Raw genomic sequence first — 23,850 nt, 5'->3', positions numbered from 1 at the left:
TATATATATATATATATATATATATATATATGTATGAATGCATGTATATATAGGAAATAGCCCATTCCATTTCAGGATTATTTTGATTGTTGGGAAGTTGTCTTTTATATTGGGCCTACATCTGACCCTTTTATCTTTCTACCTATTGCTCCTCAAATTCTGTCTTTCAAGGGCCACAGAAAACAAGTCTAATCCCACTTGTGATAATCCTTTAAATAATTTAAGAGTGTTTTCATGTTCCACTTAAGCCTTCCCTTCTCCATGAAAAATACCCTGCATGCTTTCAACCTGTCTTCTGTTAGCATGATCCATCCACAGACTTCATGCCTTTGCACTGGTTGCCCTCCCACCGCCATATTCAGAACACTCTCCTTTCTTCCTTCCACCTCCTAGCCACTTGCTGGGCTTCCTTGAAGACTCAGTTCAACTTCCACCTTCTGTAGGAGGTCTTTTCTGATGTGCCCCATGCCCAGCATATTCCCTCTGAGGTTACCTTCCATCTACCTTGTATGTATCCTTATGGTCTGCATTCTGTCTCTTGGATCAGACTGTGACCTTTTTGAGGGGAGGAAATGTTTTCTGCCTTTCTTTGTATTGCCAGAACTTAGTACACTGCCTGCCATACAGGAGACACTCAATAAATGCTTGTGGCACTTCATTAAACGCCATGCAAGCTCTACTTTGAGCTTTTTTTTTTTTTAAATATTCCTATGTGCTATGGATTCCAATGTGAAACCAAAGGCCCATACCTCCAATATTGCTTCTATCAGTTGCCAACAGTCACTTACTGATTCTTCATGGTCACTGATTTTGCACGGATATAGAACGTCATGTCAGGAAAGCTCCCTGGTGTTCTCCACCAAGGGCAAGCTAATACCTGGACTCCTTTTCCATATGTGTGCTCTCTGTTCTTTTCAAAAAAGATCAGTGAAACTCTGTAGTGCATGGCTGGTCCCTGCTGACTCACACCATCATTAACTTTTGATGCGTCTACCCGAGGGTCTTTTTAAAGAGCCTGGCTTTCCTCACCCATAAAATTTTTCAAAACATACAACTGACATACTTCTTGCCAATATGTGTAAATTGCTTTTGAGAAGGTTTTATTTGTCAAGAAAGATAGCCTTCCAGTAATGCAGAGCAAGGACAAGTCTCTTATCTACAAACATTTATGCCTCGAACACTTAATGTTTGTCCACTCTATATTTAAACTGCTCAGAAAAGTTAAAAGCTATTTTGACAGTAAATAGGAAATATTCATGTCATTTTCCTAAGTAATGATAGTTTTCTATTGCTGTTGCATATTTAAAAGGAATGACTTAAATGTACAGGACTTTTGTATCATTAATATTCAGCTTTTCAAAGAACAAACAATAGAGAGAACACAAGCCCACTTCCCAATACTGAATGTGTTCTGAAGATCACCTTCTGAAAAATAAATGTGAAACAACTGATTACTGATGAGACAGCTTCTATATCATTTTTCTTCTACTGAAAAATATTTTTGCTATCATCTCCAAATAGGTTTTCCAAGGTATTAAGCATTTTTTTTCCTCACAGAAACTGAAATGTATAAGTAGTTTAGTTAAAACAAAAATAAAAAAACCCCACAACATTTCTTAGACACTGGTGCTTTCTTTTGTCGATATTCTGTTTTGTCAATCAACAGGATTCTATCAGGAAGAATTCTATCAAAAAGAACTTCTAGTGATAGAAGGGATTATAATGCCCAAGCTTGAACCTAAAGAAGAGACCCAACCTCCTTTCCTTCTTTACAGAAGTAGGGAAGTATGCATTTGGAACAGTGCATATAATTTTGGAGTTAAGTAATGTACTGGTTAGGTTTGCTTAAATTACTTCTTTTTTTGCTTTTTAAAAATATACTTTATTAAAAGAGATGACTCTCTGGGAAGGAAGAAGAAGAAGGAAAGTATTGAGAAATGAAGGTGATATTAAAAAGAAGAGATTTTTTTTAAAAAAGAGGATGAAAGTGAAAGTGATGGAAAAAGTAGCAGGACGTCTGGTCCTTCTTCCCCCAAATGCTACACCAAAATTTACAAGTAGTTTTGACTTCAGCTAAAGGTAGAAAGAGATAATATTTGGGGAAAGTGAAGTAAGTTAAGACAGTATAGTAAAGAATATGAAGGAATGAAATGTGAATTTTCATATTCTTCTTTTCCTTTCCTCCCTCCTTTGTATTTTTATATATATACATATGTATATAAGTGCATATATGTGTGTGTTTACATATCTATATATGTATATGTAACTCTTACTTGTAAGGGTCAATTGTATGGAATCCTCTCCTCCTTGGTAGAGATCAATGCCCAATACTTGTATGGGTGGGATATAAGGGGGAATTAAGTGGGAGAGAAGAGATCTGGGTTTTTCTGGCTTCTAGCTTCAAGAGAGAGGATAACTCTTCAAGTTGCTGAAGGGAGAGACAGACTCTGAGAAGAAGCCAACAGGAGAAGAGCAAGAAGTCTCTATCATATCCTTACCCCCAGACTGCTACACTAGAGACTTTGGGGAATTTTGTCTTGGCCGAGATCTGGGACTCTCTCTTGATTGAACTGAGTTATCTCATTCCCAAAGGGAGAGCTCATTTAATTTGTAATGTCATCTAACATATTCTCATATGTAAACTTCCTCTGATTTCTGTCTTATTATTGGGTAAGAGGATATGAGGCTTCCTTTGCTATATGTTTTCTGTGTTCATTGCGGAAATGACATTTGGTGGGAAGGATTGAAATCTTGGATCTAGTGTTTGAAGCTCTCCTTTCCCTTCAGGAAATAGTGATTAGGTGTTTAGACTGAACCTAAAAATTTTGCTGTCTACCCTAATAATAGTAATAATGGATCAAAGAGGTAGAATTCCAGTTCAGTACCCCTTTTCTCTGAGGAGTGGCCAGAGCCACCCTCCTGGCAGGAATCAAAGGCTCCTTTGAAGAAGGGGAAGGGGAGGAAATGATAAAGATGTCTATTTTTACTCTTGTGTAAATCACTTCTAGAAAGACCCATGTGGATATACATAGACTAAATGGACAACAGTTGCTGTTATTCAGTCCTTTTAGTCGTGTCCGAATCTCTGTGACCCCATTTGGGATTTTCTTGGTAAAGATACTGAAGTGGTTTGCCATTTTCTTTTCCAGATATTTTACAGATGAGGAAACTGAGTCAAAGAGGCTTAAATGACTTGCCCAGGGTCACACAGTCAGTAAGTGTCTGAGATCAGATATGAACTCAGAAAGAGGAGTCTTCTTGACTACAGGCCTGGAACTCTATCCACTTTATACCACTTAGCTGACCCAAATGGGCAACAGTGCCCCCCTCCCCCATATATATATATAAACATACATACATATACATGATAAATATATATAATACACATATATATACGTTTGTTTACAAACTTCTTGAAGTTATTTTTATTTCATTTTATACTAATTAGATATACAATGCATATAGGTATGTATGTATCTATATGTGCATTTGCATGTCATGATTTTACCTACAGAAATACATGAGATTTCTGCCAGATCTTTATTCCATTAATTTAGTAATTCTTGAGGACTTCCTTCTTCTAGTATTGGTTTGCAATGTTTATAAGATGCTAATTCTAAGAAGAAAGAAAATATAGATACTTTTTTCCCAAGAATTCACCTAATTATTCATTCATCCAATATTCAACACAGAGATATTAGACACTGAGGTGCTTTGGGACATTGGGAGGGAAAGAAAGAAAGGGAGAAAAGACACAGTCTCTGCTTAGAAGTGCTAACATAGATTTCAAGAGAACAAAGGCACATGTAAGAAGCAAATGGGGAACAATTAACAATTGATCTTTGGGTGAAAAACAAGCAAGATGACATAAAATACATGCTGGATATCCTTCTATCTATGTAATAAAGGAATGATCAAACACAGCAGGTTACTTGCGGGAAGGCTAAACACTCATCTTCCATTCTATTCCTGTTCATGTACCTGGAACAAGGTACCTGAGCTTTTAGATGTTGAGGGGGTTTCTAGTTCACAAGGAGACGGAAAACAGTTTGAGAATGAAAAAGATATATTTGCAGGAAAATGGGAGCCCAGCTGCATCATTCTTGGCTTGCATTATGTACTGACAAACTGGTGGGTATGATACAGCAAATGATTACTCAGATGCAACTAGATATTCCCACTCTTGAAGACCTATCTAGGGCTTGCTTCATCTCTGGAGTGCTGGTCTACCTAAGGGCAACCATTTGGATATGGGAGATTTGTCATAGGATATGTGGAGGAAAAAAAAAAGTTCTCTGGAATAGTTCCTCTTCCTACTTTGGTCCTGCAAAGACATTTCAGAGACCTGCTATATAATAACTTGGACTCATCCAGGTCTAGATGGAACTTATTTACACCCCATAATGACTACCTGATAGGAAGTTTCTTATTTGAACATTGAGTTATTTTACAAAGACAGTAAGAGTTTAGAGGGCAGGAACTATTGTTTTTCTATGTGTTTCTCCAGAACCTTGAATAAAGCAAGTGTCATATTTGAGGAACAGTAAGAGAAGTGTAGATGCAATGTAGGGGACCATAAGACTGGAAAGGTAAGAGGGAGACAGTTTGAGAAGTATTTTTTTTTAAAGCAATCGGGGTTAAATGACTTGCTCAAGGTTACACGGCCAGTTATTTCTGGGTGTGGTGCTGAGTGTCTGAGCCCGGGATTCGATCCAGGTCATCCCAACACTGGGGCCGGTGCTCTTAGTTTGAGAAGTATTTTAAATACCAAACAATTGACTTCATATTTGATACAGAAGGGAATAGGGAACCACTGGTGTTCTTAGTAGGGTATAGGAGATAACACATACATGCAGTTATGAATTAATTCATTCAGTTATCTATCCATCCTTCCTTCCTGCCTGCCTGCAGTCAAATTCTATCTTCCTCTAGCAGCCAATAAGAAGAGTCTGTCATCTTTTTATTAGCAATATTATGCTTTATTTTTTGAGTATTCACATAGTATGTGGCCACGGCACTGAAAATAATGACTGTGTCCTCACAGAAGTCTGCGACGCTCAACTTATACTCTTATCACTCAGACTAACTCTGCCTTAAAATGATCCAGCAACTAACAGTCCTATTGGATTCTTAACTTCTTTTGCAACTTGTATTCAATGTCTATGTTTGTTCCTCCCTCCGCTATTTGTTCCCCTGAATATTTCTTTCAGTTAGCCATCCCAAAAAGAAATTATTCATACCTTTTTCCAGAGTTTGTAATTTGACTTCTTAAAGTTCTTCCTGGAGAAATGAATGGGGAATGAGATGAAGAAACATAGCAGTGATCCAAGGAACCAGAGAAAAGACACAGAGCTCATGGACCCGGATCAATTTAAACTTGTTGTATTCCTCAATACTCCAGAAATTTATTTACTCATCTGGCCATGTCAGCTTCCTCTCCCTACTCTCTCAGCCTCAGTAAACTCCAGTGGTTCCCTATTACTTCCAAGACTGAATTTAAAATCCTCTGGCACTGATAGCTCTGGACAATATGGCCCCTTCCTACCTCCCTAGCCTTCTTCTACTTTACTCCCCCTCCCTCACTCTGTGGTCCAGTCATATTGCTGGTCTTACTATTCTTCACACACAATAGATGTTCAATCTCCCATTTCCATGACTTTGCAATGTTCTCTCCCCCCTCCCCCCATGCCTGGAATGATCTTCCTCCTCACCTCGACATTTCAATTTCTGCCTTTTACCTTCAAGACCCAGATCAAACATTACTTTTAGCTTTTCTCATTCCCTCACTGTTAATGCCATCCCTTCTAAGCTTACTTCCAGAGTGTTCTATGGACTCTGTCCATAAATAAATACCTATTTATTTACACATTGTTTCCTGCTTTAAAAGTGTAAGCTCCTTGAGGGCAGAGAATATTTTTCTCTTTTCAATGTCTAAGCCCTGTCAGGATTTGACACAATGCCTGGCATATTGTAAGAGCTTAATAAATCCTTGCTGATTGACTGATATTACAAATACAGATTTGTACATTTATATATTAAAATTTACATATGTTATATATAGACTTATGTAAAATTTAAATATAAATTTATATTAGATATACATTTATATGTGTATGTGTGTATATACATGTATGTATTATACAGATCACAAATGACTGAAAACAAAGGAAGGAGAATCACAGAATAAAGAAATGTCTGGATCAGGCATGCAAACAACAGCTTCTCCACATTACACTGCTTGGTACACCATTTTCTTTGTCAGGATGGGGTGCACAAAGAAACTGGGTCTCAGAGAGGTTGGCATAAACTCTGCAAGGTCACATGGGTATTAAAGGGCAGAACTGGGGGTCCAGGTTAGACCTCATGATTCCAGCTATGGTATGTGGTGCCTTCCACTGCAGCTACTGGCTCCCTGGGAAAACACAGGAAACCAGGTACATATATGTACCTATATTGGATCTATCACACACACATACGTTTGTGTGTATGCGTGTATATATATATATACGTATACAATATATATGCACAAACATGATATATATATATACACACAATACATATATACAAAATAAGTAACAGCTCACATTTATATAGCACCCTAAAGTTTACAAAGTACTTCACACACATTACATCATTTGATCTTCACAAGAACTCTATGAAACAGGTGCTTCCTCATTTTACAGATGAGGAAACTGAGGCTGAGAGGTTAAGTTACACTGAGACTACTAAGATATATTTGTGGGTTATCCAAATCTAACAGAGTAGCTTGCACATAATAGGTACCTGAATAAATGAATGGAATGTCTTTGAAGGAATATCTCTTTGAAAAAAAAAAAACAGTGGCTAACATTTAAATAGCGCTTTGAAGTTTGCAAAGCAATTTCCATGCTATCTCCTTTGAGCACCTTATTCCTCTAAGGTAGTTGGTATTATTTATCCTCCTTTCATAGATAAAGAAATAGAGGCTGAGAAAGGATAAAGGACTTGCCCAGGGCCACACAGCTAGTAAACATGAGAGGCACAATTTGAATTTGAGTCTGCCTGACTCTTAAGTCCAGCACTATTCACTGCAGTGCCTGGCTGCCTACATAAATAGGTCTAACCATTTACCACACACAGATACAGACACAGACACACCATCTGACTTGTACATTCTTCCTTGCGTCAGGGGAAGCAGTGATATTTAGGCAAATCATTACATCTTACTCATTTTGAGTATAGGGAATAAGTGATATTGATTTGTAATTGTAGTTAAAAATCATACCTATAAAATTAAAAAAAAAATAAGCCAATCAAACCTTTGCTTCTTGATGCGATGTGGTCCCAGTGTGACGTCAGATTTTTGAAATATTATGAGAACTCTCTAATCACTATCCCCTCCCCATACCATACCATACCACACCACACACACACACACACACACACACATGCATACACACACCGCAAAGGGATTATTACCAAGAGTCATCCCTAATGTTCATCGGAAACTCTCAAAACTACAGTTCATCACTAAGGGATTACTACAGAGGTGAGGGGCTTCCATTTACTCTGCATCATTTTATGGGACTAAAGGGAAGATGCTCCCAAACCAGGTCATAAAATCATAAAAGCAGAGCAGGAAAGAACTTTGGATGATGCCTCCCTCAGTCACCAGTATGTCTTTGTCTCTGCCTCTTTCTCTTCCTTTCTTTTATTCTGTCTCTGCCTGCCTGCCTTTAAAAAAAAGATATACACACATGTATATGCACATATATCCATTTTGTATACATGTATGTTCAATATGCCCATATGCACATAGACACAAGGGGGCCCCAAAAGTCTTAATGAAGTTTTAATCTATTAAAGCTTTAAATTGCAACAACACTTTTAGGACATGCTGTATGTTACACTGATTTACACACACATTTTAGAGGCTGATATCTATGGAGAGCTAGACTGTATATTTGTATAGTTAAAGATATAGATATTGACCAAGTTGTATAGCTATAGAGAAGAAAGCCAGAACATCCTAGTAAATAAAGACTTGGCTGTGAAACCAGGAAGACCTGTGTTCCAGTCTTGACTCTGACACATAATAGCTGCGTGACCCTGGGTAAGTCAAGTAAATTCTCAATGTCCCAAGTGATTCTCCAAGACTAGAAGCTGTAGAGAAGGTTCTGACCTGCAGTGGGAGAGGGAATTTCCTGTTTTGGGAGGTCCTGATACCCATGAATTCACAAGACTAGTCCTTATCCATATAAATAGTGATTGTGATACCTATCTGGATATGTACACAAGTTTGTGTGTGTATATATGATATATGTGTGTCTGTTTATAATATATACATATCTCCATACATATGAAGGTATATATATATATGTGTGTGTGCATATATATGCATACATATAAATAAATAAACATTTATTTATTTATAGGATCATCCACACAGTGACTTGCAATTTTTGAGGAGCCCACTGCTGGGTAAGTATACTGGTAAGTGGTCAGACCTACCTTCTTCCACAAACCTGTCATTTTACAGATATTCCAATAATTCATCCATTAATGCTACATTTGCTGAGGACCTACTATATGCAAATCATCGTGTTATCCATGAGTGCTCTGATCGTTCTGTATAAAACATCTCTCTTAGAACCTGAGAACTTCAGAATTGGAAGAGACTACAAAGATATGAATGAATGGAGTGAAGCCCCCCTCCCCGCCTTTATTGGATAATTATTCTATACTAGGAACTGTGCTAAATTCTGGCTAAACAAATGAAAGCAAGTAAGGCAATAAAACCCTATACAAAGCACAAACTCTATCCCTGACATTTCAGAAAAGTGACTGTTGAGCCTTTATTTAATGACTTCTAGTGATGAAAGTCTTTTCCCCTCTTCCACGAGGCAGTCCATTCATTTCTGGGAAGCCCTGAAAATTAGGAGGTTTTTCTTTATATTGAGCCAAAATCTTCGTGTAATTTCTATATATTGATCCTGGTTATGTTGTCTGGCAACAAGAAGAGAGAAAGCCTGATCATTTTTCCGCAAGAAAAGGAGCTATCAGCACAGTATAAGCCTGGATATTTTCTACTTTCCCTCCTCCAAATCGGCACTTAGCCATGTCAATCCCCTGTCCATAAGTCCCCATGTTGGGAAAACTCTGGACATCTGATTCATAACTGTCGACTCATTCCACTAGCTTAAAAAATGGAACATAATTTAGGAATTTGTAACCACAAGTTCAGCTTTTTGTTTTGTGAGTACTTAAAAACACCCAGCTTTTAAAGAAGAATATAAAAATCATTTCCCTGCAGCCAAGAGAATCTAGGCCACCTGTACAATGTCAGATGGTGAACTGTCCTTAGTAAATAACACATATATGTGTGTGGATGTATGTAGACACCATGTATACATGTATTACATATATACACATATATTTGTGTATACCTCCAGATAGATAGATATCACCCCAGTATCAATATGGATAAGGACTAGTCTTGGGAATTCATGGCTATCAGGAACTCCCAGAAGACGAAAATCCCTCTCCCACTGCAGGTCAGAAAGATCCCATAATACAACCTGCTTTTTTTGTGTGAAATGCCCTAAAAAACTACTCCTCTCATATATGGAAATGAAAAGTTATGAATATTTGCATTAATCAATGAACTTACCAGTCTATAAGCATTTATTAAGCACTTATTATGTACCAAGGACTATGCTATTAGATAGGGTAATTCTTTAATTAATGCAAGAATTTCTAACACAAGGGAAACTTCTTGGTGACATTTTACAGGTATATTTTGCTATGTAATAATAAATCTTAGTCTTCAATTTATATAGTTTTAAGAAAAATTAAAAAAGATCTTCCTTATCTGCCTACCTGTATAGAATACTGTAGCCAAAAGCAAATGGTCACATTCTTCTCTCGGTCTCAGACAGAAAGAAAAATGGGCAAAGGAGAGTCAAGGAAGGACAACAGTGACTGTTAAATAAAAAGACAATGACATTTCTGTCAGAAGATGATTCTGGAAAATAGCTTTTTCCTCCTCTCGAGGAACTTATATTCTATTCTGGGAAATAACCAGCACACAGGGAACCATTGGCAAGTGTTGAGTAGAACAGCAACAAAGCTACACCTGACTTCAGGAAAATGATTATGACAGCTGTCTAAGCTTATGGAGTAGAGTCTGGGAGTAGAGGGTTAGGGAGACCAATTAGGAGGCTACTGCAGTAGTGTGGGTAAGAGGTGAACACGGCCTGAAGTGGGGCCATGGTCATATAGAAAGAGAGAAGGGAATATATGTAAGACATGTTGGGAGGTAGAAATAACAAGAGCAGGCAACTGGTTGGATATGGAAGTGTGACAAATCAAGGGTAACTAAAAGGTCATAAACCTGGGCGACTAGAAGAATGTTGATGCCCTTGGCAGAGAAGGGACTTGGAAAGAAGATTGGTTTTCGGGAAAAGATAATGAGCTTAGTTAGTTCTGTCTATGCTGAGTTCATGGCACCAACACTTTGATAGATTTACAGTTATCCCTTCTATATACATCATGATTTTCCCCATCACAGTTTATTGACACTTGAATTGTGATGCTAGAGAAGACTTTTGAGAGTCCCTTGGAGAGCAAGGAGATCAAATCAATCAATACTTAAAGGAATTAATTCAGACCACTCACTGGAAGGTCAAATACTGAAGCTGAAATACTCTGACCACATAATGAGAAGACAGGACTCATTGGAAAAGACACTGATGTTGGGAAAGATTGAAGGCAAAAGGAGAAGGAAATGGCAGAGGATGAGATGGAGAGACAGTGTCATGGGAGCAATGGACATGAGCTAGGTCAGACTTTGGGAGACAGTGAAAGATAGAAGCACCTGGTGTGCTGTGGTCCCTGGGGGTCACAAAAAGTTGGACATGACTGAACAACAACTGACATATACATATGTTGATTCCCACCTACAAGTATGTTTTAATATATAATATTCCGTATATCTATGAAGAGAGAAGGGGAGAGGGAGAGATGGAGGGTACTTAAATGCTTCTACTTAAATGCTCAACAGCACCATTCTCTTCTTGTTGTTTTTTCTTTACAATACTAAACTTTAAAGAGGGACCCATTCTGACACAAAAAATAGACTTAAAGATAACAGAGTCTGCCCAGGAAGGGATTTAAAAAAAATTGCTTTTATTAGTTTGGAAATGTAAAATTAAGGGTCTTACAAACCCTAGCTCATGGCCCTGAACTAGATAAAGATCAAGCTTTCAAACCTAAGTCTTCCTGCTTCCGTCTCAGTTAATCATCTCCTGAAGATCACTGGGCTAGAGATCTTGAAGAAAGGAAACTGGTAAGGCCTTGGAGCAGAGATCAGAGATCTGCCTTTTACTCCCTATCAGAAGAATGATAAAAGCTCCCCTCATATGATTGTCATCCTATGAATTGATCTGTCAATGCTAGTACTATGTGGCCACTGAATTTGCTGTGAAGCAAATCTAGGTCCAAAGGATATCTGAAGGCATTCAACTATTTGTGCTTTTATCTTTATTCTTTTTAACATTTGTGTTTTTAAAAATTTTCAGTTCTGACTTCTCTCTCTCCCTCCAGTCCCTCCTCTACCCGTTGAGAAGGCAAACAAAATGATATCAATTACACATGTGAAATCGTGCAGAAGATATTTCTATATTAGCCATACTGCAAAAAAGTAAGAAAAATAAAGAGAAAAAAATATGCTTTAGTCTTCATTCAGAGTCTGCACTCAGAACTCATTAGATCTCTTGAGATATATAACACTTCTTCATGAGTCCTTTGGAACTGTCTTGACTCTTTATCTTGATCAGAGTGGCTAACTCTTTCACAGTCGATCATTGTTTATTATAATATTGCTGTTACGGTGCATAATGTTCTCCTGGTCCCACTCCACTTTTTATCAGCTCATATATGTTTTTCCAGGTTTTCCTGAAACCACTCCCTTCACCATTTCTCAAACAATAATAGTATTCCATTACAATCATATACCACACTTGTTTAGCCATTCCCCAGTTGATGGGCATCCCCTCAATTTCTAATTCTTTGCCACCACAAAAAGTGTTGCTATAAATATATTATTTTTATCCATATAAGTCCATTTCCTTTTTTCTTTGATTTCTTTGGAATATAGACCTAGTAGTGGTATTGCTAAACAATATGGAGAGTTTTATAGCCCTTTAGGCATAGCTCCAAATTGTTCTTCAGAATAGCTGGACTACTTCACAACTGAACCAACAGTACATTAGTGGCCCTATTTTTCCACTTCCTCTCCAGCATTCGTCATTTCCCTTTTCTACCATAATAGAAGTGAGGTAGCACCTCAGAGTTGCTTTAATTTGCATTTCTCTAATCAATAGTGATTTAGATAACATGGATTTCTTCTTCTGAAAGCTGCCAATTCATATCCTTTGACCATTTATCAATTGGGGAATGGCTCTTCCTTTTATAAATTTGACTCATATTCCCACATTTTTGAGAAATTTGCTAAAAATTTTCCAACTTTCTGTTTTCCTTCTAATTCTTGCTGCATTGCTTTTGTTTGTTCCATAAATTTTAAATTTAATGTAATCAAAACCATTCATTTTACTTCCTGTGATCCTCTCTATCTTTTGTTTGGTCATAAATTCTTCCCCTGTCTATGGATTTGATAGGTAAAATTTTCAATGTTCCCCTAATCTATTTATGATATCACCCTGTATGTCTAAATCATATACCCATTTTGACCTTATCTTGGTCCTTATCCTTCTTTAATTTAGGTTTGTTTTACCGGAGAACTGACCTGTTATATCTATATCCTTCAACCAACCTCACTAGAATACATGTTTGCATTTCACTTCTCTGCAGTGCTGGTAGACCATACTTCATAACTATCTCCCTCCTGGAGCATTCATTTTGTAAACAGACTGTGGCTGGACTGCCTTCAGTCTCCTCCAGGCCATCCTTTACTCCTGTAGACCTGTAATTGCCCTGGGTACCTTCATCCTCCCCCAACTACCACTTTTCAGGTCCCTTTTATTTGTTGTCTTCCCCCATTAGAATGTAAGGCTCCTGAAGGCAGATCTGTCTTTCTTTATGCCTGTATTTGTATCCCTAGTGCTTAACACAATGCCTGGAACCTAGTAAGAATTTAATATTTCCTTCCTTTCTTCCTTTTGTTCCTTCATTTCTTCCTTATTCTTTCTCTCCCTTGCCCCTCCCTCCCCCCTTTCCTTCCTTCCTTCCTCCCTTTTCTTCCCTTTCCTTTATCATTTACCTAAGTCCACACAACTAATAGCAGAACCATGATTTGGATGTGGGTCCTTCCACTTTAAACACTGGGCTATTTCTACTTCCCCAAGTGACTATTTTTTTACATGATTACATAAAAGATATTATTTTATCAGCATGCGGAACTCTTGCCTGATTCTCAGTCCAGATCTCAGACTTTGCATGACTTAGTAATTAAGTTAAGGAGTTGAACGAAGCAAACACACATATGTTAAGTGATTTAACCAAGGTCACATAGCTACAGAGGGAGGATTCTGAACCCAGATTCTCCTGACCCTAAGGTCAGCATTTTAGCCACCATGCCATGCTGCTTATGACATACATGATTTTGCTTTTTCTATATGAGCTATCAGTTAAAAAAGGACTAAATTTAGCTGGGGATATGATTTCATCTTCTAAAATTAAAAAAAAATGCCCAGATTTATGATTCCTCTGGGTCAACGAACTTCTGCTAAGGAATTCCTTTTACTGGCTGAATAAGTTGTAGTATATGAATATAATGGATTACTATTGTGCTATAAGAAATGATAAGCAGGGGGACTTCAGAAAAACCTGGAAAGACTTACATGAACTGATGCTGAGTGAAGAGAACAGAACCAGGAGAACATTGTACACAGTAACAGCAACATTGTGTGATAATCAACATTGATAGACTTAGCTCTTCTAAGCAATATAATGATCCAAGACAATTCCAAAAGACTCACAATGGAAAATGGTATCCACAGAGAAATGCTATCCACAGAGAAATACTATCCAGAGAAAGAACTATGGAGTCTAAAAGCAGTTCAAAGTATACTATCGTCATTTTTTGTCTTTTTTGTGTGTTTTTTTCTTTTTTGTTTTGTTTCTTCTTTAACAACATGACTAATTTGGAAAAACGTTTAACATGATTGTACACATATAACCTATATCAGATTTCTTGCTGTCTTGGGGAGGGGAAAGGAAGGAGAAATATTTGGTACCCAAAATCTTATAAAAATGAATGTTTAAAACTATCTCTACATGGAATAATTGGAAAAAATATGATTCTATTTATAAAAAAATCCTTTTACAAAATGCAGATTGGTAACTGTTTGACAGTTCACAGTTTCATAGGATTAAAAAGGTAATTAAAAGAGGTTAACTAATTTTCCCAAAGTTTAAACAATGAGCATGTGTTGAAGATTGAACTTGAACCCAGTTTTCTTGACTCTGAGATCAGCCCAATAAGCACTGTAGCCCACCACTTCTCATTAGCATTATTTGTACCATATTTAGCAATAACATACTTTTTCATTCTATAAGAAGGATGGCGGACTCCTTTTCTTTTTCTGTAAAGGTAATGGAATAATACACACACCGTCAGACTCAATGGTTGTGTTGGTTAGTTTTGTAGCATTGCTTTGTCTCTCCCCCTGACCCCACCTTTCTCTTATTTGTTATAAGGGTTGGCTCTTTAGGGTAGGAAGGGAGATACATGGAGGTAAAGGTGATGTAAAAACCAAATATATAAATACATTTTTTAAATAAAAGAAGACTTAGGGCAAATACAACAAAGAACATGACAGGAGGAATCAGTGACTTGAAAAGCTTTGCTCACAAGAGTTTGAATATGAGAGCCAATAAAAATGGCCTTCTTAGCTCACCCACAGGAATGTCTGCAAAGGAGGCAGCCTTGAGTCATTGGAAGTAGTGACTGAAGTCTAGGTTGAACTTTGAATAATTCACTTGTGGACATAGTTCACCCATCATTCATGGAATGAGGGGGTAGATGGCATAACTCTCATAGCACCTGCATTCCCCTACTCAAACCCTGGCTTAGTTACCCACAACAGAGACGGGAAAAAATGTACAATTGGACAGAGAAGAAGCAACCAACAGGTGCAGGGAAGGAGCAAATGGAAGTAAGGGGCCTAGATTCCCTGAGAGGGAGGGAAGCATTGCTGGGACTGTTATAAGGAAAAAGGAAGCCCTCACATCTTCTCTTCTTGTTGGCTTCGATGTTGTTCAACTGAAATTCTACACAGGAAGAATCTTCATTTTTCTACTTGCTTCCCAGTTTTTCACATGTAGTTGTTCTCATTAATTTCAAAGACTGAAGAAGGAAATTAGAATTGAGGGGACAATACAAACTGATGGGGACTAAATAGAAAGGAAATTTAGAGGACAGAAAATTCCATGGTCTCTAGGAAGAACTCAGTAGATTTTGATGGTTGGGGAAGTGGACAGATGCTCATAATAACTCTTGGTCCTGGTAAATGTTGAGCCAAGAGACTTGGCTGTAGATGGATCTGTACCTAGGTGTGGGAAAGGGGGCTTTGCCTCAGGTCACTGACATGGTACGTGTTTCCTTCCAATAGCAATCAACAACTCCACTCCTTAGCTGGAAGGAATTGCAGTGTGATACAACTACCCCTAGGTGCTTCCTCCCATCAATGACCTTTAACCTATGGTGCCCCTATCTACAGAGATGAATTGTATGTCCCCCTACCCTCTTATACCTTGTCACTGTCCACCTCAACCCCCACCAATTTTTCCCCAAGATGTAATACTTTTATGTTAGCTTAAGGATAGATAGGGTTAAACGGGCAGCAACGAGTTGTTAGGAAGGTCTATAGATTCTGCAACAATAAGCAGAGGGAAGTAATCAATCACTTCTTTAATAAGTAAGCAAAGTTAGTGTCCCACATACAATGTGCTAAACACTAGATGATAGAAAAATAGAAGTTAACCTAGTATTGCCAGGCTAAGTGCTGAGGATACAAGGAAAACCAGAAAACAGTCCCTGTTCTTAACAAGCTCACAGTCTTGTGAGAATAAAATAATCAATATAAGGTCATCTTGAAAATTTTAAAATACCCCAGAAATACTAGCTACTAAAAGGCAGGACATCTATAACATCACCTGGAAGTTGAGAGTTTGAATGACACATGGGGCAGCCTCAATAGACTTTTCTTTGAGAGAGCACTGTGGTAGAGAGAAGCAAGGGCTGGCTTTAGAGTACAAGGACACAAGGTCAAGTCCAGCCTCTGTCAGGATGACCTCGGGCACTTCTTTGAATCCCTCTAGACTTTACTTTCCTCACTTTAAAAATGAGGGGGCTGGACTGGAAGTCCTCTGAAGTCTCTACAACCATGATCCCATTGTACTATCATTAAGAGAGAAGAGGGGAAAAGGCAGACCCTCGGGTTTTAAGAGGAAAGTCAAAGAAATAAAAGTACAACTAAAGGTATGTTGACCAAAAAGAATGAAATGAGGAAATGTGACACTATTGCTTAAAAAGCTGTACAAAGGACCAAGTATTTTATGATTTTTAGTCCAATAAGTCTTTATTAAGGATATACTATGCACAAGGCTCTAGGATTTGCTTTGGCAACACATATACTAAAATCATACAGAGAAAGAGAAGATTAACATGCACACAAAAGTGAAACCAGGCAGTCCTTGTCAACAAGAGATTTATACTCTAATATGGGGAGGGGAGAACTTTGGAATGGTCTCTGAGACATTCCTGAGGAAGAAAAAAATTGCATTTCCCTCTGGTTTCAGCTTTCCTACTTATAGATGAAAGTCATAAGTTGGAATTAAATGCTTTTAGGCTCTGATCATTTGCTTAGGGAACCATATGAATCCAGTTAAAGATCCAGTCCTCACCTCCAGAGATGGGGCTGTATCATTATTTTGAAACAAGAGTAAATTAGACTTGATTTCTTGTTAATAAAATGGCTACAAAATAAGCCTGTGCATCTCTATTAATCTCAAGAATGGTGCAGACTTTAAATGTCATTATCATATTAATGAAAAGTTAAGGTTGGTATCCATAGCACCCCATGAATAATCTCACTGATTTAATACTAAATGTAGAGAAAAATCCAACCTTTCAATGCTTTGGCATTTTGCTCCAACAATGAAGCCAGCCCACAGTAGTTAGAAATGTTTGCAATATCAGGAGGTCAAATACATTTTACATTAAAAAAAGTAATTGTGGGTCTGTGGCTAAGCCCAAGATCCTTCAGATTCTTTAAAGTTCTCCCCATTTGATGACATAGGACCATATGCTCAGAGACCTAGAGCTGGAAACGGTATCCCCCAGATAAGGACACTGAGGTCCACAGAGAGTAAGTGACTTGTCCAAAGTCACACAGCATGTGTCAGAGGCAAGATCTGAATCCAAGGGTTGGTATTCTTTTCACTCTACAACATTACTTTCCTGCATAGGATCACAGAATTTCATATGAGGCCATCTAGTCCAACTGCCTTAATTTACAGATGAAGAAACTAAGACCTAAGTAGGTTAAAGGATCATGGATCTTAGAGCTGTAAGAGACCTGAGAGCCCAGCTGCTCCAACTTTTTTATTTTACAAATCAGGAAACTGAGGACTGGGGTAGAGAGTGAATCCTTCAAAGTTACACGGACAATAAGCATCAGAGATTTACACCTCATGTCCTTTGACTCAGGTGCCAGTGTTTTTTTTTTTTTTTACCTCTACTGTTTCACAGGTACTACTGTGATCTTTGGTTGTGATAAATGCCAAGTCAACTCCTCTGGGAGAAGAAGAGTATTTCTTTACTTGTGGGTGACCAGGCTCCTGGAGATCCAAAAAGGAAATGTAAGGGGTCTACAAATTCATGTGAATAGTAGTCATTTCATTAAAGGATTCATTCTAAATAAATAACACATCACTTTTTTCCTTTTCCTAACTATATTTAGATGCCATAGCAATTAATAGACAACAAACACATCTATTTAAAAGTGCTACTGAATTTCTTACTTACACTAATTTTACTTGCACAAAACCTTTTTAATTTCATGTAATCAAAACTATCCATTTTACCTTCTTGTGAACCTCTTTATGACTTATTTGGTCATCAACTTTCCCCCTCAGATTCAAGGATCTGAGAGGCAATTTCTTCCTTGTACTTCTAATTTGCTGATGAAGTGACCTTTTAGTAGGTTTTTGTCAGTCTGTGTTTTCAAAATCAATGAATATTAACAATGATGTAGTGTTATACTCTAGCATATATGTATGCGTGCTCATATGGGCCATGCATGAGAGGAAGGCTGTTATGAAATCCAGGGAATGAAAGGGGGTCTTTATGCTTGAAGAGGTTGGAAACCACCAGAAAGAGGTTAAAGGCTGGGAGCTGTCCATGGTGATGTTTTTTGTTTTCTCTTTTCTGGCTCAGAATATAAGAATCCCTAATTTCCTATAAAACTCAGCTCAGAAGCCAGTTCTCACACAAGGCTGATCCTTGTCCTTCCTCCTGCCCTACTTACTCATCAGTAAGAAATCAGTGCTTACTGATTTCTCCCATGTGAAGCAATCTATACATATACTCTGTACTTGTCTACATTTAAACCCCAATAATAGAGTTTAATTTCCTTGAAGGCAAGGGCTATTTTTGGGGGGTGGGGTGGGTGGGGCTTTTCAATCTTATTCTCCACTTTACCTTGCACATTTATACAGGGAAGTTCTGGTTTGAAAATTCCCTCCAATAGTACAGACTGCAACTCATTTGTAACTTTTCATCCTAGAGAAATGATTGGGTCACTTAGATACTAAGTGACTTCTTTAGAGTGAGGAAGCCAGTATATATGAACAAAGAGCCTATCTGAATCCAAGGCCCAAGGCTTGCCACACTGCTTCCTTCTGCCTTGCACACAGTAAGTGCTCAAGACAGGTTTGCTGCATTGCAAGTAATCAGGATGTGCAGCACAAGAAAGAAGTAATACTTATTCAGCTGATGATATGATAATGGACATAAATATATATTTTATATGATAAATATAAAAATAATAAATAGAAATAAAAATATACAAACAAGTATAATGTGAAGTATTAACAGGTATTATTTATTAAATGTAAGCTTACAGGGAGTATAAATTGTTTCATTCTTTATATATATAGCTATGAGCAAAGTGACTGGCATATAGTAAGTCCTTAATAAATGTCTGTCCATTGATTTAATGATTGATTAGTGGCCCTGCCCACAACTCCATCTCCTGTTTCCATGACTTTGCATTACCTATCCCTCTCCGTACTTCTGTCTTACAGAATCATTCTTTTCTTTCAAGAGGCAGTTCAAGCACCACCTTCTACCTGAATCCTTTTCTTATCCTCTTAATTGCTGGTACCCATCTTATAACTACCTTGTTTTTATTTTCTATATTTATTCTGCAGATATTTATATGTGTGTCTTTTTTTGTTCTTTTTTTGGAATGGGGAAGGCAGGGCAACTGGGGCTAAGTAACTTGCCAAAGGTCACATAATTAGTAAGTGTTAAGTGTTTGAGAGGGATTTGAACTGAGGTCCTCCTGACTCTGGGCGGGTGCTCTATTCATTGCACCACCTAGCTGCCCCCTTGATATATGTATCTTTTGTCTCTCCCATTAGAACAGAAACTCTTTGAGAACAGGTATTGTTTCAGTTCCTCTATTTGTATCTCTAGTACCTTGCATACAGGAGTCACTTAATAAATGCTTAAAGAATGGTTGCTTAAATAATAATAGCAATATAATAAGGAGGCATAGCATTTACCGCTAGGGTTGTTGTTGTCATAAGAATCATGGACTGGATAACCTTTCCAACTCTAAATCTAAGATACTTGGATTTCCTTACTTGCAGGTTGAATGGCTGCATCCCATTTTATTTGTGAACTCTTTGAAGGGACAGATACAGGGATGTGCAGCAGCAAGGTCATATGGCTCCCGAGACCTACTGTTAGATTTTCAGTGTGAGCAATTGCACCTTGGAAACCTTTAAACACTACAAATTAGGGTGTGAATTGATGTTCTGTTTATTGTCTATAACCAGGGGTGGGAAACCTGTGCTGTTGAGGTCATATGTGGCCTTCTAGGTCCTTGGGTATGGTCTTTTGACTGAGCCCAAGTTTCACAGAACAAATCCTTTTATTAAGGGGATTTGTTGTATGAAGTTTGGATTCAGTGAAAGGCTGCACTTGAGGACCTAGAAGGCCACATGTGGTTTCAAGGTCACAGGTTTTCCACCCCTGATATTCATAAAACAGAAGCAGAGTGAAGAATGGATTAGAAACCAAGAATCCAACAATATGCTGTTTACAAGAGATACACCTGAAGCAGAAGAACACACACAGATTTAAAATAATGGTCTGGAGCAGAATCTATTATGCTTCTGCTGAAGCATAGCAATCATGAACTCAGAACAAAAGCAAAAACAGGCCTAATTAGAAGAGATAATCAGGGAAACCTATGTTTTGTTAAAAAGTACCACAGAACACGAAGTAATATAAAAAGCTTTTATAGGAAATTTCTCTGACAGAGGTCTCATTTCTCAAATGTAAAGGCAACTGAGTCTAATTTATAAAACTAAGAGCCATTCTACAACTGGTAAAGGGTCCAAGGCAACTTTTGGAAGAAGAAATCAAAGCTATTTATAGTCATGTGGAAAAATGTTTTAAATAACTATTTATTAGAGAAATGCAAATTAAACCAATTCTGAGGTAACAGCTCATACCTATCAGAAATAACAAATGAGGGATGAGAGAAAATAGATACACTAATAAACTGCTTGTGGAGTTATGAATTGGTCCAACCACTCCAGAGAATAATTAGGAACTATGCCCAAAGGGTTATAAAACTGTGCTTGTGCCTTTTAATCTTTTGTGTCTATACCCCAAAGAGATAAAAGGAAAAGGACTTAATGTGCAAAAATATTTATAGCCACTCTTATGCAGTGGCAAAGAATTAGAAATGGAAGGGATGTTCATCAATTAGGGAATGGCTGAACAAGTTGCAGCATCTGATTGTGACGGAGTATTACTATTCTGCTGTAAGAAACGATGAGAAGGTAGTTTTAGAAAAATATGGCAAGATCTGTATGAACTGATGCAAAGTGAAGTGAGAAGAACTAGGAGATCATCATACATAGTGATAGTTATAATGATGATCAACTGTGAACGACGTGGCTACTTTGATTAATATAATGATCCAAGACAATTCCAAAGAACCCATGATAAAAAAAATGCTATCTACCTCCAGAGAGAGAACTTATGAACTCTGTATATATATTTATGGTTTATATGGAAATGTTTTGCAAGATTTCACATGTATAACATATATTGTTTGCCTTCTCAGTGGCTGGGGGAGAAGTAGGAAGGAGAGAGAGAATCTGTAACTCAAAATTTAAAAAGAAAAGGTTAAAAATAAATAATAATTTAAAAAAAGAGAGCATTTAACAGCATACCCCTGAGATGTGACTCTGAATTTGTCACATTTTTAACAGCATTCTTTACTCAGGGAGCCTAAGATTCATTCAACTTTACCTGTCATAAAAAAGTCATAAAATAAAGCTTATGAAACTTCCAGGGAGTCCTAAATCTGAAGAGTATATTTGCATGATAAAATATTCAACATCTGGCTGCCTTCTGGTTCTCAGAATGTAAACCTTTAGTGGATCTGGAAAAGAAGATTTCATTTAAACAGAAACCATGATCTTTGGATTCAGAAAGGAAGAGAGGGAGGAAATGATTAGTCATTTCCAAGAGGGCGATGAGTTAGACTTTTTTTGTTGTTGTTCCTTAATGGGAAAACTCAGGAAAAAAGAAGGGGGAGGAGGAGAAGAGAGAAAGAGTGCAAAACACAAACACAGATCAAACATGTTAGCCAATAAGAACAGGGATGATTTCAAAAACTCAAAAGCAAGATTTACCAGGGATTAATCAATAGGGAGTAACAAAGGATTTCTGGAAGCCTACATCAGTCAAAAAACAATAGATTTATGTTCCAGGAGATTTCCTACCCTGACGCAATGATCATAGATTGCGCTAGAAGGCATCATAAAGGACATCAGATAGGCAAAACTGAGGCCTAGAGATGTCAATTGACTCTCTTAGGCTGAGATAGCTAGTAAGTATTTGAGGTACGATTTGAATCCAGGTCCTTCTGACCCCAAGTCTCATCTACCATGCCATGCTGTTTCATAAAATCACATCAAGCATGCAAGTCTGATGTCTTAGACATTAGGAAAATCATTTAATCTCCCTGGCCTCTGTTTTTTTCTCTTGCAAAATGAGGGGGTTGATCTAAATGACCTCCAAAGTCTCTTCCAGGTCCAAATCTGTGATCTTGCTTTTCTGACAAGTCACGCTACCTTTCCTATGCCTTAGTTTCCTCATCTGTAAAATGGACCAGATGACTTGTAGAGTGCCTTTGAGCCCTAGACCGATATTCTTCTAGCAAGGATTATCTTCTCCTGAAAGGCCACCAAGATCCAGGTGTCCTCACTTTCTTCTTGGAAACATTTCAGACTCATTTTTCCTTTGGTTTTAGAAACCTCAAAGTGTCCCAAGTCAGAGAGAACACCTTAGGTGATTCTGCTAGGGCCCTTTCTCCAACCTGTGCAAAATCCCCATTTGCCAAAAGGGTCCCAAGATCCTGTTTAAGGCTTTTGGCTGGATGTATCCATCTATGGTACAAAGATGAAGCCACTAAAATGGCCAACATCAACATAAGTAAAACCAAGAGCTGAAACTCTGTATTCTGTGCCTTGGGAAGATTTACTGAGGGAGAGCCAGCAAAGAGGACAGCCATGTAGTTAGAGCCTTTGATTATAATTTCAGAGTTGGAAAGTCCTTTAGAGGCTGCTCATACAATGCCTCCATTTGGTAAAGAGGAAATTGAGGCTTGTCCAAGGTTGAACAATCAGTAACTGATAAAGTTAAGATTCAAACCCAAGTCCTCTGGCTGCAGATTCACTGATGTGAACCATGTTGCTCTCCCCCACCTCCCTTCCCCCCACACCAGAGGGTTCAGGATGCATTCCCATGGCACTGTCAACAGTTCTTGACCCTGTGCCTCAATCTCTGTAATGGGGAGCAGGCAGAGAAAAGTGGTAGTCGAGGAAGATGGATTCTGCAATGGAAGATAACACAATAGAATCTGAGGGGTGGCATCCTTGCCTGGATAAGTTAAGAGGCCACTGGAAAGCAGCTTGGATGACATTCAGAGGTGACAGGCTTTAGAACAAGGGTTCTTAACTCTTCTCTTACCACAGACTCCTTAGGCAGTCTAGTAAAACCTAAGGATTTTCTCAGAATATTTTTAAATGTATAAAATAAAATGCTTAGGATTACAAAGAAAATCAATTACAGTGAAATACATTTATGCAAATATTCTTAAAAATGCAAGTTTATATAGCCTAGAATAAGAGCCCACACTCTAGAAGGAAGCATGCTCTATCCCCAGTTAGCATCTAAACCTCCAGTAACTCCCCTCTCATTACAGCTGTGTTCTTCACTCCAAAGTTGAAGGCCCAACACTGAAGGAAGCTGAGAGGAGCTGTTTGAGTGTCTGCTACTAAATCCCTGCCATCTGTACAAATAATAGAGACCAAGTCTGAATAAATATGTGATGCCGCCTGACCAAAGGTCCATGGAACTGGAGCAGCCCAATTTCACTCACTGAGTCTGTCATGGAAAAGCATACAGAGGTAGATTCTAGAGACACTGTCACGATACCAGAATGCATTTCATGGGATCATAAATTGAGGGCTGGAGGTGGCCCTAGAGGTCATCTGATCCAACCCTCCCATTGTACTGATGAGGAAATGGAGGCCCAG

The 23,850-nt window shown here is 38.0% G+C and overlaps 1 protein-coding gene across 1 annotated transcript in view; it reads right to left on the bottom strand.

Annotated features, from left to right (window-relative positions):
* Positions 1 to 23,850, bottom strand: part of ANO4 (anoctamin 4) — a 211,318-nt gene that overhangs the window by 141,253 nt on the left and 46,215 nt on the right. The window lies entirely within an intron of this gene.

The sequence above is a fragment of the Petaurus breviceps genome, unplaced genomic scaffold, assembly GCF_028583685.1.
Source record: "Petaurus breviceps papuanus isolate PSGF00001 unplaced genomic scaffold, PetGlider_PUasm1.0 225, whole genome shotgun sequence".
Taxonomy (NCBI): Eukaryota; Metazoa; Chordata; class Mammalia; order Diprotodontia; family Petauridae; genus Petaurus; species Petaurus breviceps.
Note: the sequence above shows the minus strand (reverse complement) of the source record. Positions and strands in the feature narration are given on the sequence as shown.